Source organism: Sebastes fasciatus, chromosome 23 (assembly GCF_043250625.1).
Source record: "Sebastes fasciatus isolate fSebFas1 chromosome 23, fSebFas1.pri, whole genome shotgun sequence".
NCBI classification, from domain to species: domain Eukaryota; kingdom Metazoa; phylum Chordata; class Actinopteri; order Perciformes; family Sebastidae; genus Sebastes; species Sebastes fasciatus.
This window is the reverse complement of record NC_133817.1, coordinates 14,817,705-14,833,135: the sequence shown is the minus strand read 5'-3', so window position 1 is coordinate 14,833,135 and position 15,431 is coordinate 14,817,705.

The window sequence follows — 15,431 nt, the reverse complement described above, 5'->3', positions numbered from 1 at the left end:
TTATTTTCAAAATATAAACTGTCCATTTTTTGCACGAATGCAAAAAGGAAATATGTACAAATGTTAACATTGAAATAAAGGATTGGTAAAACAAATGATTATTGTGATCAGTCTGTGGTCAAATATGGAGTTGACTGTCTGACAGGGGCATCCTTCAAATGAAACAACATGCTCCATGTGAATTTCCTATAATAATATAATAACAGTCTGTACATGTATATATACTGTGTAACCCTCGCAGGCTTTCCTCACAAATAGCTGGTGGCCATTTTTGCAGTGCAACAGTTTGATTTACACACTAACAATCAAGTGATGAAAAGATGAGAACCATCAGTAGCATGACATCAGCTTACTGCTGTCACAATTTAAAGGAAGTTGCAATAAGTGTGAGTCCCCAGAGTATTGCATCCATACTATAACAGTAAAACTTCAAGATTCAAGAGTTTTATTTGCCATTTGCACCTATAAGTACATTGGAATTCTGAGCAGTTTACACCGAGTCAGCTTTAAGAAAAGAAAAAAGGTAGAAAAGGCACACGGTAATTACAGTACAAAATAAGTAGCACATTCAACTCAACACAATAAATAAATAAATTGTTAAAATATAAAACGCTCTCAGTGTAGTCAATAAATAAATAAATTATTAAAATAGAAAACGCTCTCAGTGTAGTCAATAAATAAACTAAACTACCCTCTGCATAGGAATGATACCCCCACAATACAAATAAACAGTATATATATATAAGCCCAGTGTTTTTTTTTGCCTGTTTCTGCACTTTATATTATTCATTTATTTTTTTTGTTATGTTGTACAGTCTTAAATTATGCAAAAAAACAAACAATAAATAAACAAAGATAAAACATATTTTTATTATTATTATTTTATTGTTTTTTTTTTAATGGAAAACCCCTCAATAAATTGTTATTGTTATTATATATATATTGTCCTAATTTTGTTATCACTATTATGTAGTCATATTATTTCTTTATATTAATCTTGTCTCTAGGTGGAGGCTTCAAGATTCAAGAGTTTTATTTGCCATTTGCACCTATAAGTACATTGGTATTCTGAGCAGTTTACACTGAGTCAGCTTTAAGAAAAGAAAAAAAGGTAGAAAAGGCACAAAAGACACACAGAATGATATTTGTATGTATTAATTGTATTACTTTTTAATAAAAACTAAGTGAAATTTATATAACTTGCAATAAACATTTGTATGCATTTTTATTTTTATTTCTTGTTTATTTATTTTGAACTCTTTGGGTCTCCATTCTTTTACTACAGTATTACTGCTGCTTATACACAATATGGTCAATATCAAATAAATAAGACTTAAGAAATCACATTAATAAATACAGAACAATATAGAAACCAGCCATTAAACTCTACAAACCATCAACGTAAAAATAATAAAGTGCAACTCTATATTGTAAACTTTGATGTCATCATTTGCACAGTAACAGGGTTTAAATGTGAACGTAAATGTAAACCAGATTTTCTTGTCACACATTGTACATAGCAAAGCACAGCACAAAGTGAAATTTAGCTACTGCATTTAACCCATCCTACTTTTATTATTTTAGTTAATTTTGTCTAGGCCTATATAGATATTTTTTATATTTTATTTTATTTGACACTTTTATTGAATAATTCAACCATTTATGACAACTCAAGTTGCATAATGATATCAAATTAAATGATTTTTATTCATTTCATTTATTTTTCTTACTGTCTATTTTTTCATTTTCTGCCCCATAATTCTACAACTTTATAATCAAACGCTTTAACCCACAGTCCTCAGTCTAACAGTCAGAAGAGATGTCAGGATGTTTACTCGTCCCCTTGTCTGCAAATGGAGTGAAAAGCCAGTAAAGTGATAAGATGTCTGATAAGCACACTGACCTTTTCAAATGATAAACACAGTTATCTTACACTCATCCTGGAGAGAAACTGATAAGACAGATAGTTTTTTTTTTTTTTGGTCTTTATTCACTAAGTTCAATTTTTTCTTTTTCAACTGAAGTTAAATCAGTAATGCTTTTTAAGTGCAACCATATTACCAAGTATATCACTGGTAACAGGTTTGATTTGTTTGTGCAGTCACTGTCAATGACATTTTAAGGCAGCATCCTCTATGTGGTTTCTTTTCTCTATTGAGTAATCCAAGCACATAATACAAAACATAATACCCACAATCCCTCCCCTGCAGTCATCTTGTGGATATGCAATAATCAAATTCAAAATTCTGCCACAAATCAGTGAACAAAACAACAACATATCTGTATCTCAAAGGAACACAGTGCTCATTACAGTGATATGATTGAGGATACACCCAATTAGATTACAGTAAGTGTAGTTATGTAACTCTATTACTGGGATATTAAAGTGATTTTTCAACAGTTGCCAGAATCTCTGGGGAAATTATATCATGCTTGTGTACCACTGGAGGGCAGACTCCAACAGGAAATGCATCTTGTACACACTGAGTGGATGATTTTATGTGCCATCAGATGGCAGTATATAGATGACAGAGTGGTCATTGTGTTATAAGTACAGATCATAGAGACTCTCTTGTGAATATCTGGTTCCCTCGTGGTCTCTTAAAGGCGGGTGAAGTGTCCTTGAACAAATTATATCCTCAGTCATCCAGGGTTTGTCTGTGTATGGATTGTAATGGGATACTTGCTTTGATTTGGATATTATTTTACACCCTCCAAACTGTTTTGATTTCATGACTTTGCTGTTCAAAGCAGCAGAATGAGGCAGCAATGTTACTGTTGCTATGCCTGTCAAGCTTTCCATTCTAGCAAAACACATTAGGCTACAGTTTATAGTGATAACAGCAAAGAACGTATATTACTACGAAGTGAAAGCGCCCAGCAGCAGACCTACACCTCCGCCATGTCGGACTGTAATCGAGTTGCCTACCATAATGACGGCAGTTAAACGTCCGCCTACAACGTGCTGTACAACAGTAAAACAAAATTATTTTTATTCTATTGTCATAATTGTAATGTCTCTACCAAAATGGCCTGTGTTGAACAATAAAAATATTATGAATATGCGTACTATTAGAACTATTTACTTATTTACTTCTATACTCTTTGATAACAGTGATTTTAGCACTTAGAACGTCTGAAAGTCAATGTTTTTTTTAATGAGTTTTTAGTTAGATGCCTGAAATAAGGTCTGTGGTTAAAGCTGAAGTAGGCAAGATTGGAGCAAATATGATTAAAAAAAGTTATTTTTATAAAACGGTCACTATATCGTGACAGTAGTACATGAAACAGGTAACCTGGAGAACAATCCTGTGCCTCTGTGTCCTCTGGTGTCCTCCGGTGCTCCTAAGGGCATCTGCAAGATTTCATAGACTGGAGGAAAACAAGCAGTAAGAGCTGATCTGAGGTCTGCTGTCCAGCTGTGGTCTATGAGAGCCGGCTGTCAATCACTCGCGAACTCCGACCAAACGGTCAAACTAGGCAGTGCTGATCAAAATATGAATCAATATTATGTTACGTTAATGCTTATTTCTCGCCTCAAATGTTTTCAAAATCATCTTGTAGTGCACGGTTTAGCTGTAAAATGAGAAATTTGTGACCATGGCTGGAGATATGAAGTGAGGAAGTGGACAAAATCAAGTCGAGGTCATACAGCTTACAAATCAGATTCTGTTTCTGGCATATGCTCCAAGAGCAATGTCTATATTACACATTGTGAAGTTATTTAATAAACAAATCAGAGCAGACATAAAGAAAAAGGGTGTACTGCCAAGTGAAAAACGTTTTTCTCATGCCTGTAAACATAAAAAATAACTGTATCTGGAAAATAGGGCTGCATGTTGGTGCAGTGGTTAGCACTGGCGCCTAACAGCAAGAGGGTCACAGGTTCGAATCTAGCTTCTGTGTGGAGTTTGCATGTTCTCCCCGTGTTAGCGTGGGTTTTCTCCGGGTAGTCCGGCTTTCCTCCCACAGTCCAAAGACATGCAGGTTAGGTTAATTGTTGACTCTAAATTGCCCGTAGGTACCCCGCCTTCGCCCAATGTCAGCTGGGGTTGGCTCCAGCCCCTCCGTGACCCCTAACGGGATAAGCGGTTGCAGATGATGGATGATGGATGATGGATGATTATCTGGAAATTGCAATGGGTGAAGAACAACTCAAAAAATGTGAACTTTGAGTTAAATGTACCCACGTTATTACTCATAGGAAAGAAATGTCAAAGAAGGAAACAAACAAACAAACATATAAACATATATTTTCCTACCCTTCTGTTATAATCAAATCTGTGGTAAATGTCAAATCTGTGGTAAATGTCTTTTCTTCTGTCTCTGCTCAGTGTTTGTGCCCCTTTATACCACCTGTCAATGTTCATTTGAATTGATTTTTAACTGGACATTATTTCACTGTTAAAGCTGAAGTAGGCGAGATTGGAGCAAATATGATTACGTGTCCCTTTTAAGTGTCTTAAAAAAGGCGGCTGCTAACAAGTAGCTAAATGAGACTGCTAAACGTCATCACACCAAACACTAGTCCGCCTTTACAGCCTCGTTGTGTATACTGGCGTTCATGCGACCATGGTGTAGTTTGTTTATAGCCTAACGTTAGCTTTTTACTTCCGGCGATTGCATTCACGCTTCAAAAATAATAAAAGTGGTGTTCATTTGTGAAGATTATCTTGCTGAACAAAATGTGTAAGTATCATAAACGCTTGTTTGCCACAGAGCTCATTTTCTGTAATAATCCAAAAGCCAATGGAAAAATCCCATTGGCTTTTTGTCGAGTGAACTATGGTGATGCTAACTTCCTTGGCCTATAAAAATACGTCATCCCTGCAGCTCTATAGCCTACTGAGTATTGCTCATCAAAAATGCTTCAGAAAGTTAAACAAGCCTGCTGTGCAACCTTGCGGTTTCTAAGGCTGTGACTTCACCATCGCCGTTCGGGTGAGGGGTTTAGAGAACGGTCAGCTGCTGATGATATCTTGAACAAGATGCAGAATAGTTATCATTGTTGTTCTGAAGCCAACCCTGAGCTCAGGGGAGGGCAAACAGCCAAAAGATGAATAACTCCCGCAGGGATTTACTGAGGATCAGAGTATATTTCTCTGAGCTCCCCAAACACAACACACACTACCCGTGCTCACTCCCATTTCTGGTCTGGACATAGCCCATAGGCTTGGGTAGCTTGGTGTTTTTCTCAGTAGTCTACATCACACTTGATCTCTCAGTCTAGACAGCAGAGAAAGTTGCCTTTCTTCCTCATTCTCAGATCCTCTGACCCCAAACTGCACCGTACAGTTCAGCTACTTTGTTGTCATGCTTTGAAAAAATATTTCCTCCTTCGATAAAAAGCATCTTTCTAGCGACTTTAAAAAAATCTGTAGTTCTACTTCTTGCCCCACTTCCACCTCACCTCACTTTTGTTTTCTTCTCGTCTCTGCTTTGAAGATTCTTCACCGCGGATTTTACCGTAATCCAAACAGCGTTACATAAGAATCTCGAAACATGCTGAATAATACATCCAGGAGAAACTTGCTCACTCATAAACAGCTTAAATTCAAGACATAATGAGAGCTGCAATTTCTCGGATTTTGTGTTAATCAGTCGTACTGGAGGGTGAATTAGTGCTGATGTTGTCGGCAGGTCTGTGATGTCAGCAGCGGTATGCTGAGAGGTTGAGTTATGGGATTTTAATGTGCCCTCCATAATGTGGTTTAGCCATGAAGTAATGTAAAACCAGTAGCTGAATTTTCATGAAATAAATTGCATTAGTTGAAGTTTAAGCAGTGGCTTTCAAAATGATAGTATAAATCATATCAAATAGAACGAATAAAACTCAAGGCAAGATCATTGTGATTAAGTTACTTCAAGCTGTAGCTAAGTGATTTTTGACCACAGGGGAAATTACATCATGCCATGCAGCAATATTCTCTATCTGATAAACTATCCGCATATTAAGTTATGGCTAATGGTCGGAATGTTACTTATCTAGCAGATATTAACTGGTCTTTTAGCTCTGGCTTGGTCCAGAAAGCTTTAACTTCTTCACGAGCCACTGATTTACCTTGTCTCGTTACAGTTAGTGTAAACTTGGCGTGTCTGAGCTTGTTTGCTGGAAATGTTTTTTTTTTATAGTTGGGTGGGGATGAAAGCTGTACGACCATGACAGAAACCAGATAATATCTGCATACAGCTGCAGCGTTGGGAGTTATTTGTCAGTGGGATCATACGTGTAAGCGTCCCGCTCACATTACAGAAAGTAATTTGATTCATTGTTAATATAATTTTCACTGGACAGCTAGTGGAAACTTGGCGTGTCTGAGCTTGTTTCTTGGAAGTGGTTTTATTGGATGGGAATGAAAGCTGTGAGACCTGTACAGTCATCAAAGGAACCTGGAATCTGCATATAGCTGCAGTGTTGGGTGTTATTTGTCAGTGGGCTTATTAGTGAAACTGGAAAATACTTGATTCGTTTGAGTAAATTTGATCAAATACAACTTTGTTTTGGAATATCAATCATGTTAATACAATATAACTTTAAACCTGCCATCACTGATTTTGGCCTCTTGAGAGCAAGCAGCATAAACAAGCCGTGAACACAATGTGGACATATTATCACCTTCATATGGAAAATATGTTAGCAAACATTTGCCTGTTTACATATCCAACAGACATGGAGCATGATTAACATTCATTCATTATAGGAGTGCATGTTTTTTCTTAGGTTTAGTTTGAATGGACCCTCTGAAATCCATAAAGCACATGAGCTCTGGTCGAAACAAGAGGCAAAACTTTATAATTTCGTTGGCATAGAAGTACTGCTTTGGAGAAAAATAACATATCATTTCTTAAATCTTGGTAAATAAACCAGACAGATTAGGATATGCCACAGCAACATGTCTTAAAGTATAGACCGTAGACTGTGTATAAGAAGTGGACGTCCATTGGTTTGACTGCCGTTTTGAAGCCTCGAGTTTAGTATTTTGGTCGCCATCTTGTTTTTTTGCAACCAGAAGTGACACGAGAGGTGGAGCTAAGTACAACTGAATGCTGAATAAGACATTTTTAGGCGACCAAAACACACTGTGAAAGGGTTAAAGTTGTAAGACAAAAACACGGACAACTCCCAGACCCGATAACACCGTAGTAGCGACCTGTCAATCACGAGGTAACCGCGCCCTAAAGCATACCCTGCTTTATGGTCTATTTTACTCTAAATGGGACCATAATTTACTAAATGAACATCATGCTGTATTGTAGAAGACTTGAAACTAGCGACTGAGACCATAAACTCATGTTTACAATGTTTACTGAGTCAAACGTGAGAAGTAGGATCATTTTCTCATAGACTCCTACACAATCTGACTTCTTTTTGCAACCAGAGGAGTCGCCCCCTGCTGGCTGTTAGAAAGAATGCAAGTGGCTTCACTTTCCAGACCCCAGAGTTGCCCACTGGTACAGACATTGGAAGAAGCAAATTCTTTCCATTTACCAAGATCCCCCTTTTTTTCTCAGATAAGGACATGTTGATAGAAATAAGCCAGCTGATGCTACTTTAGGAATTTAAAAATGCTTCCGATAAGAACATGTCATGACATATATTGTCTATACAACTCTGGTATCTTTTCAAGAAGTGATTTCAAAGGCACCTATAATCAATCTTCCTCTTTCTGGTAAGCATCTTTGATAGGGTGAACTTGGATAGGGTGCTTTCTTAGCACAGTGTTTGTAGGATGCATGTAGGTCTGTGTGTGTGTGTGTGTTTGCTGGTATGTGTGCAAGGCTAAGAGGACAGCGCTGTTAGTGAGTGATATTCACGGGAGCTGGGCACAGTTCAAGTTTCCTCCGCAGTGCAGTGGCTCAGAGGGGAGAGAGAGGGAAGGACAGACAAGCTGAAAAAGAGAGAGAGAGAGAGAGATGACGCTCGGCTAAATCGCCCAACTGCACACCCTAAAAACACATCACTCACTGCACACACACACGCAAACCACCAGCAGCTTTATCAAGCATACATTTGTATCATTTGATGTGACTTTGCATGTGTGTGTCCAAGATAAGGCGCTGTAGCCGCTGACAGTTGGCGCCCTGAATTCAACTTTGCCACTTAATTAATGTAGATGTAATGACACCCAATAAATCTGATCTCCTAGTTTCTCTTTTACAAGCAGCTTCATTTTTGTTGATTTGGTTTCTTTCTGACCGCAAACCTCCATCATGTTCGGGCAAATCACACTTTCTTTTTCCAGAGGACAGATGTCCTCACTCGTCTCAGGTAGCCTACAGCCGTGCGGTTTGTCTACACACCAGAGAGGTCATCTGAATATCAAAATTAATTATTTATAGGAAATGCGTGCCTGAAAGTCTGGACCAGCATTTTTCATCTCTGGTCATGGCAACTGACTGAATGATTTGTGGTGAGTTTCCCCATTCCAGTGTAAGCACTTCTAATGGGATTAGACAGTTGGCTTGGCTTTATGTATAAGCCTGTGTGTTTTGTGCGTTAGGCAGAAGAAGAAATAAAACAAGCTTTATCATCACAGCTCATAAACTGAGAAGTCATTAAAAATGATTGTGATTGAAGGTTGGATGAACAAAAATAACATAACGTTTCATTCTCAGGCAGTATATTGGATGGGCATCAATCCCCACATTTTGGGTATAGACCAGTTTGTGCAGAATAAACAGAGAGGACTGCTGGATAAACATTTGGAAGGCCAAAGGAAGTGGTGACATAACCCAGTCACCATTCCTGAAACTGAGCAGCAATGGGTCGTTCAGGGTTACTCATCGCAGGTTTTGCTTCTTGTTTGTTCAGATGAAGACTTTAGGGACTTTACCACCAATTTCCAATGTGAATGGCACGCACCAGGGTCGCTAACAACCAGGGTAGGACTAATCATGTCATTGGTTGCAAATGGGAGCGCACAGTCATGACGCAATTGTCACAGGTCGCCGTAGTCCATAAAGAAATGCTGCGAACGACTGATGCGTATTTCTCTGAAGTTTAGTTTGAATGGACTCTGAAATCCATAAAACACACAAGCACTGTTCAAAACAAGAGGCAAAACTTTGTATTTTTGTTCATTACATTCATTTGGAGAAATATACCATATCATTTTTTACATCTACAGGGAAATAAAAAAGACAGATAAGGATATACCACAACAACATGTCTTAAAGTATAGACCATAGACTGTAGGCCTATATAAGAAGTGGACGTGACCCCATCGATTGGTTTGCGGACTGCCGTTTTGAAGCCTTGAGTTTGGCATTTTGGCCGTCGCTATCTTGTTTTTTTGCAACCAGAAGTGACACAAGAGGGTGGAGCTAAGTTCAACTGAACATAAAGACATTTTTAGGTGACCAAAATCCAGACCAGGGTCGATTTCAATGTGAACGGCATGCACCAGGGTTGCCCCTAAACCGGGGCGGGGACAAAGCATATCACTTGTTGGAAATGGGGGGCGCACAGTCGTGACGCAATCGTCGCAGGTTACCATAGTCCATAAACAAACGGTGTGACGGCAGCAGGAATGTTTTCAGCTACATTGGAAAAGAACAACTGACAATTTGAACAACATGGATATGTAGCAGGACAGAGCTGCTATGATGGCTCTCTACTCTTTTATAAAAACTCTTTTTTAGAGTTTAATTTTATACTTAGACACTATTTACAAGTGCTTTTGAATTCTGAATGTAAGAGCCATATTGTATTATTTACAGTTTTTTGCATTTGATTATCATTTAAAAAGTACATTGTGTTATGCCGTCAAAAATGTTTTGACATACGTTAGAATTTAGGTCAGTTAGTCATGTAATAGAATGGGCTTTGATCTATATAGACTCAATGATGTGTGTTTCGCCCTGTTAAGATGTGCTCCTCTAGTCAATATGGGTGTGTCCCTTTAAGTATGGTTAATGATAGTTAGGTTTCAGTGGAGCAGGATGGGGAGCAACAATTGTTCTGACCACACAGATCACAGATTCAGTTATTCTCCAGCGTAATTGGTCCGTTTTCGATAGTCGAAGATTTGACATGTGGATATATTTTTGTTTGTTTTCATTTTCATAACATTTTCACTCACAATACGAGCCTCATCTCTGAAGCTGATCAAGGGGTGAGTGTCTGCAGAAGGCAAGTGGAAGTTGGACATCCAAGTCTACGTGAGTGCGAAACCTTTACATCCTGCTAGAAGTGGCGATGACGGTTTAGAGCAAGCTGCCACTACACTGTAGGCTTAAAATGATTCACATAGATGCCTGTTTTATGTATTTGTATGGCATACAAGCCCAGGGGTTTTTCTGCTTACTGTTCATCATATTGAAAATTGGATTTGCAGATTTACAGTCTAAAGAAAGACTTTATCCCCTAGTCTTTGTGTTACCGCTATGGTTAATTAAATGAATGCAACATGTGCCTTCTGACATCAGAGACCATAAATATAGCACATTATTTTAAGAAGAAAGACCTTTCATTTCACATTTGCTGCAGGTTTCACTGAAGATCATCATTTGCTTGAGTGAAAATATGTTTTAATTCTCATGGCTTGATGGAAGAAATGCAGATACAGATTTTTTTCTGTATTTGTTGCTGTTTAATATATAACTATTTTAAAATTGTCTTCTCTTTGAAACGATTAGTCTATTACAGTAATCAGTTTGAGAATCGACTGTCTAATAATTGGCAACTATTTGAATCATATTTTAATTGTTTAAGTCATTCTGCAAGCAAACATTCATTCATAGCTTTGGCTTCTAAATTGTGAGGATTTCTCCTTTTTTATTTTCTTATGAAATGATAAACTGAATATTTGGGGGTTTTGGGTTGTTGGTAGGAAATAAAAACAAGCAATAAAGACATCATGTAGGTTTTAGGAACTTTTGATGGGCATTTTATAGACTAAATGCTTAATTTTCAGATTAATCTCTACTTCATGATTTCTCTGAACATATTTGATCTAGTGTTATTATTATTTTGTACAGTTTATAGTGCCAGAACCAACATGCATCCAATGAAAAAGGCCTGTTCTCTGCAGGTTTATACCTGTTGCCATGCCAACAGAATAATCAGCACAGGAAACTATCTCCATCCTGCAGTGTAGGAGCAGAGGGACCTCATCAGCACCCTTTGTGTGTGATGTTACTCCACCACATCACACATGGACACGCGTGTGTGTATGTGTGTGTGTGTGTGTGTGTGTTTGCACAATGCAGTTTTGTTCCATTCACTCCACCATGTCTCTTTTTGGCCGTAGCAGACTTCCCCTACTCCCCTACGACGCCCACTGGCCACCTGCTGCACCAAATGCATGCTGGGATCTCTCAACCGGACAGACTAAACAGATGATTAGCTCAGACAGCGCGTTTATGTGCGTGCATCTGCTAACATGCCAAAATGGGCTTAAAATATGGGTTCGGAGGGAAGCTTCTAATTCTGCGAATATGAATTCTGGGTAAAAGTGTCGTATTGTACATTCTGTTCCCGTGAATGTGGCGGCGGGTACAGACTCAAATCAGGTGCCTCTGTGTGTGTGTGTGTGAGATGAATGCAGTCTCTCTCAGTGTTCACCTCACTCTGCTGTGACCCTGGCTCTAGCGGGATGTGTCTAATGAGAGCTATAAATATCCTGGAACAGACCTGGCTGGCGTTCACAAGACCACAACCTCTGCACACACACATAAACACACACATGAACACACACATGAACACTTATTCCTATCACTCCTCCCACAGAGGATGACAAGAAAAGGAAGGGGGAGATAGAGAGAGAGAGAGAGAGAGAGAGAGAGAGAGAGAGAGAGAGGGAGAGAAACAAATAAATAATGAACAAAGCTCTTCAGCACAGTCAGATGCAGACCCCCCGCCTGCTCTCCCACCTACTCGTCTTTCCACCCACTTGCCATTATTCTCCAAACTGTGCCCGCATGCCTCCCAGCTCCGACATTCTGAGTCACGGCGGCTTGTGTGGGAGTCAAAACATCCCCGTCAATACCTGTGATAGCACGGTAAATTAAGGAGGGGGGAGGAAGGCTCGTAGCGCGAAGATGAGCAAAAAAAAAAAAAAGATGGTGTTAACGTATTAATCATTCGAGGCTGTTTATGTGTGCACCCAGGCCAACAAACACAATCATACACACTTCCAAAAGAGGGTTCATTCTAACTATAATTAAGGGGCTTTGCTCTCTGCAGGTGGTTGTTGTTGAGCTCCGGGGTTACAAACAAGCAACAGGGTAGCCAGCTGAAATGTTTAAGAAGCCACAAACTCACAGGGCCTGTCACTTTCACCAGATTAAAGCACTATTGTCCCTCTCCAAAGAAAACTTAAGGATTAAGTATGTAAGTAAATGGTTTGAGAATATATTAAAGAGGACCTATTATGCTTATTTTCAGGTTCATACTTGTATCTTGGGTTTCTGCTAGAACATGTTTACATGCTTTAATGTTAAAAAAAATGCTTTATTTTTCTCCTACTGGCTGTGCTGCAGCACCTCTTTTAACCCTCTCTCTGAAACGCTCTGTTTGAGCTCCTGGCCCCGCCCTCCTGAAAAGCCCAGTCTGCTTTGATTGGTCAGCTGGCCCACTCTGTTGTGATTGGTCATTCAAACAAAACTCTTTGGACTCCGCTCTAACTAACTTTGTTTGAGGGCGTGCCAAACTATCCGCTAGGCCAGCCCGTTTGCATGAAAAGACGTATAAATGCCACGATAATAAGCAAGGCGTTTTCTACTGACTTTCAACCAGGAGACCAATGTTCGAGATTGTTGCTGACCGGTGTTTTTGTTTTGTAAGTTACGTTAGTGACGTTTGTCATTGGGCAATTATCAGGTGTTTTTTATTGATGTTTGTGACATGTTTTCTGTAGTTGTGTTACGTTGTCTCCGTTATGTGTTTTACTTAGTTTACTTTCTTATTATAAGCCTGACGCTGCAAATGACATGATGAGAACCTGTGTGGCATCCTTAAAAGGCTCTTCTATGAGGGTGGGTGGCATTATACAACCATTTCTTGTAGCCAGTAGGTGGCGCTATCACCATAACTCAATAATGGAACGTATATGTCTTCAGGCCGGGACTCTTATCCAGCTTGTGAAGTTTGGGGCAGATTGGAATATGTAGAGTCAAGTTACAACAGCCTCCTGTGTCATGTCGTATGCCTCGAATGGTTGAGGTTAGGTTAGGTCGTCTGGCAGCGAGTCTCACGAGAGTTTTTGCAGATCTCAGATCAAATTTCGCAATTTACAGGCTCCCTTCTAGTCGCTAGTCTGGAAGCGGAAAATCAGGGCTAAAGTCGAGTAGAGTGAACTTGCTATAACCAAACTACCAATCACTGGGCATTTTCATAATGTAGTAATCACATTTAGTACCAACTCGAAGGGACTGGAAGATCTTTACTCATTTGTTGTTTTTTGTTGTACATCTGAACACTTTGTTCAATCTCTGTATAAGCTGAACCTGTTTGTCCTCTGAACACCCACACAGGTGTTTTCAGTTATTCTGGCTGATTAGACCTCTGCTCAGGTTGAAGGTGGAATTCATGAGATCACAAATCTCCATCTACCAGGTGCAATGAAAGCTGACAGGAGACTCAGGAAGATGTCAATACATTACAGTGAGCAGAGATCTATTCAGCTAAATAAACTGAAAACACCTGTGTGGGTGTTCATAGCTTTTAACGCAGGGTGCAGAACCCTCGGAACCTCCTCCACTGTCACCTCTCTGTTGTCAGTGTCATTCCTACACGCACACTGAGGTGTAGGCATTTGTAGTGTAGAGACTACAGGTAAAAGAAATGCACTGCACTTTTTTTTTTAGCTTCTGGTGCCTGTAATTTCAGATATTGTACTGTCATCACCTATAATCATGACTAAAAGCATATCAGTATGTCATTTGGTACCCCGTTACATTCATGAAGTCAAAACTGCAGCTACTGGTGACAAAGTTAAGAGCGAAAAAAAACCAACGTTACTGGGTGAGCGATCGAATCGACGTGAACGTCAGAGTTTGGGTGTGTCCCATTGTCACGCATGGGAAAAGATGCTGTAAAGACAAACTTATTGTCTGTGTTATTTATTGGTTTTGATGTGAATTATTCACACTCTAGGGTGTTGACTTCATTAAGTCAGAAAGATTGGTGACATGGTTTGATTTGATTAAAACCTGATTCTATTGAGCAGGTTCCTCAGGCACGGCTCAACAATAAGGATTGCCACATGCAAGTATAATGCCACATTGGGCTCGTAAATCTAACAACTTCCTGTTTCCTTTAGGTGGCGCTATGACTATCACTCATAATTGAACGTATACGTCTTGATGCTGGGACTCTTATAAAACATGTCAAGTTTGGTGCAGATTGGACAATGTATAGTCAATTTATAACAACTTCCTGTTTCTTGTAGGTGGCACTAGGACTATCACTCATAATGGCACATATATGTCTTCAGCCCTGAACTCTTATCCAGCTTGTGAAATTTGGGGCAGATTGGACTATGTAAAGTGAAGTTACAACAGCCTCCTGTGTCATGTAGAAACATCGAAATTTGCCGCGCCTCCACAACTACACTGTTTCGCGAAAACACAAAAGCTTCGCAATTTTGCATTGTGAAGGTGTTGAGATTCTGCTGCCCGACTTTGAGATGGCTCTCTTGAATCCTCTAGGAGGAGTATCGTAAAGTTCCATACCTGTAAAGTGATAAAATTGCGTCTTCTCACATGACCTATGACATCATGAAAGTCGGACACTGCACGCAACAGTTAGAGGATATTTTCTGCGTGGATTGCGTGACGCTGCAAATGACATGATGAGAACCTGTGGGGCATCCTTAAAAGGCTCTTCTATGAGGGTGGGTGGCATTATACAACCATTTCTTGTAGCCAGTAGGTGGCGCTATCACCATAACTCAATAATGGAACGTATATGATTTCAGGCCTGAACTCTTATCCAGCTTGTGAAATTTGGGGCAGATTGGACTATTTAAAGTCGGAGAGTAACTCCCTTTGGCATGGACTTTGTAACTTTGCAGACCTTTTACAAGCACAAAAAACTATACAACATACTAAAAAAAAAGGGAAAAAGTACAAAAGTATAACAAGTCCTCTTTAAATATTGTCAGGAGGACAAGAGGATGTTCCTTCTTTTGATGGTAGCACCAGCCAATTGAGAACGGAACACTTGACAGGCGTAGCAACAGTAACCGAGGTGGGCGGGGCTTAGTGTACATCATTTGCTGCAAGGATTCTTTTTACAGTTACATTTATCACTCTGATTACTGATAATTAAGAAACACTAGGGGGTAACTTAGCTTTTAAGCTTGGGTGAAAGATAACCTGTGGCCACTCTCCTTCTTCCTCTCTCTCTGACTTAGAGTGCTGCTCATTGATTTAGCAGTAAAGATCTCAGATGGACGGCTGGACGTGTATGCTGCATTTTGTCGTTT